Raw genomic sequence first — 2,842 nt, forward strand, 5'->3', positions numbered from 1 at the left:
GCTGGGGGATTGAACCGTGGTCCCCGTGCTTTGCTAAGCTTGTTCTAAGTAGGTGCTTTAGACCACTGAGCCATCTCACCAGCCCCAAGCTGGGAGGTCTTGATGCACTCTACAGACTGCTGTGACCCTGACCCTGACCCTGACCCCAACCCTGGCCCTGGCTCAGAATCCCTGAGAGTCCAACCACAAAGGCAGTATGGGGTGGGGAGCAGGACTTTGGACCCCCATCCCAGCCAGCCTGCCCTGGGAGCTATGCTGAGTCTGGGCTTCTCTTCCTCCTCTCAGCAGGTGAGGCAGCTGAGGAAGGAAGGTCAGGGGGTTCCAGGACAGCTGGGGAAGAAAGTTACAGACCCCCCTCTGGCAGGATGGAGGCCGGTGAGGGGCTGCTAGCACCATGCAATGTTGGGGCTTTTATGCAGCTTGAATGACCCCCCCAGGGAGGGCCCCCTGATGCTGGGGTGCTCATTTGCTAAAGCTTCTGTACTCGGGGTAGGGGGACCTCCTGCAGGGGGGAGTTGAGGGAGAAGTCTGGGTTGAAATGCAGGCAGGTGTCTAAGCTGGGGCCGCAGAGGGCCCCCGCGGGTCAGGATGACTTGAAGAATCTTCGTACCACATATTCTCCCACCAGAACCAGGGCAAGGATTGCCCCCACGATCAGGATGGGGTCATTAACCCACCTAACGGCTTGTTCCCAGCCACCCTCCTTGGCGATCCAGTGGACGATGCAGTAGTGCAGCATGCAGTTAATCACCAGCCTGGTCACCTTGCCCAGGAAGCCGGACAGACCTTGCCGGTAGACCTGCAGAGCCAGGCGATAGCCAAAGGCCAGCAGAGCCGCCACACGGCCCCAGTTGATGCCGCTCTTAAACAGACTGGAGGCAATCTTGAGGAACAGGTCATAGGCGTTGTCTGCTGTGGGCTGCAGCTGCTGCAGCAGGCTCTGGAACTCAGAGTCGTAGCGCCGGTTGATGTCGTCTCCGATGACGGGCAGCTGCCGACCCACCTGGGCCAGGGTGCTGCTTGGATCTAGGGGCAAAGTGTCCATCTCGGGGTCAGTGGACACAGCTGCCCCCTCGCCCTCCTGTTCCTGTTGCTGCTGCTGCTGCTCCTGCTGGTGGAGATAGTACACGTAACTTCAGAAAACCTCTTCAGTGTCCCAGGCCACCTGCTGCTCCTTTTCAGACAGTGAGGAGCCCTCACTGCACCCCTCGTCGTCAGGGGGACCTGGGCCTTGGTCAGATGCCATCGTTCAGGTCTTAGTGGGTGACAGTGTCAGCCTGTCTGTGCTCCAGCCAGTGGGGTGGTTCAGCGGGGCCCAGGTCTAAGCTCCACAGGTAGGTGCTTCGGGCACGCTTCCCGGAACTGGCCTGTGTCAGAACATTCCCGAATGCAGGCGGCCACTTGTGAGGGCAAGCCTTATTTACATAGAGACTTTTAACCTGGAAGCCTACACCCCACCTCCAGGAGCACGAGTGGACCTCACATGCAAGATGCAGGGCAGAGCATAGAAATTTTGATGAAACTGAATGCAATGCTTACATGATTTCTATTTTTTTGGAGAGGATATCCATAGTTTTTTGGTTTTGCTTTGTGTGCATGGTAGTAAAGAATTAAATCCAGGCCTTGGCATTGAATCAGATGCCCTGTTCTTTGTTTTGAGACTCCGTCTTACTAAGTTGTCAAGTTGTCCAGGTTGGGCTTGAACTTTCAATCCCTCCTGCGTCAGCCTTCTAGGATTGCAAGTGCTGCAACACCACACCTGGCCCATCATAGTTTTTATCAGCTTTTCAAGATGATTTGTGACCACCACTACCACCCCTCAAAGCACAAGCAATTCATGTGCTTGTGTAATGTTTGGCCTTGGACCATGTGCAGGCAAAAAGATGGAGTCAGCTCTGGTTTTGCAGGGCAGCACTAGCTATCTGTTAGGGATCTGCATGGTCGGCAGTCGCTTCCCATCCCTGGGTGTCTGCAGGCTGTGAGATATTCTACTCAATGTCATCCAAAGACAACAAAATCAGAAGTATATCTGACTTTGAGTACCGCAGTGGAGTCTTCTCATTTTGGATTTTAGAGGGCAAGGGTCTGATGAAGAGATATGTACCTGAAAACAGCAATCAGCCCAAGGCAAAGAAGAAAGTGGCCTTGTGCTACAGGAAGAACTGTTGTATGCAGGGCATTCTGGAGGGTAGAACTAAGATCAATAGGTGAATGTTATAGGGAATCAATTTCTGCTCTTTGAGAGGACAACCTTTTTCCAGTTAAACTGCTTATAAATGGAATGATCTTCCTCAGAGGATAGTGTGTTCCTAGTCACTAGAGAAATGCAAGCTTAGGCTGAATGAATAAATATGAGGGATATAGGAGTAATGAGTCTAAGATTCGCAGTTTTCTTTTCAGCCTCTGCTTTTCAAGCAATTCATCTCATTTTGAAAGGCATCTCCCTTCATTTTGTTCCTGTAAGAGATCACCTTTCGCTCACCTCACCCATGATTTCTAAGCTTTTGTCACAAGTTGAAGTCAAGGGCTGATGCAGACAAGCTGATTCTAAACAAGCTGATGAAATTCGGAACAAAACCTCTCTGGGTAAGGCAGTGAAATATATTCTTTTAAAGCATGAAATGGATAAGCAAAATAGCTTTTATTCTCTTTCTTGAACATCCTAGAAGGAACCATTCTTGAAGATTGAGCTGTCAGAGTCAAAGGCTCTGAAATTAATGGAATGCAATTTTCTGCCATTTGTGATAAATTTTTGGCCTTTTTATGCATATGAAAGTCTTAAGCATGAGCAGAAGCAAAAACCACTGAACAGGAGGTTATTTTGACAAGCTCGCTCCAGCCA

At 50.7% G+C, this 2,842-nt stretch overlaps 1 pseudogene; it reads right to left on the bottom strand.

Annotated features, from left to right (window-relative positions):
- Positions 1 to 453: 453 nt before the first annotated feature.
- LOC101586312 lies at positions 454 to 1,363 on the bottom strand (annotated as a pseudogene).
- Between the last annotated feature and the right edge of the window lie 1,479 nt (positions 1,364 to 2,842).

This window comes from Octodon degus, unplaced genomic scaffold, assembly GCF_000260255.1.
Source record: "Octodon degus isolate 3935 unplaced genomic scaffold, OctDeg1.0 scaffold00140, whole genome shotgun sequence".
In the NCBI taxonomy this organism is placed as follows: Eukaryota; Metazoa; Chordata; class Mammalia; order Rodentia; family Octodontidae; genus Octodon; species Octodon degus.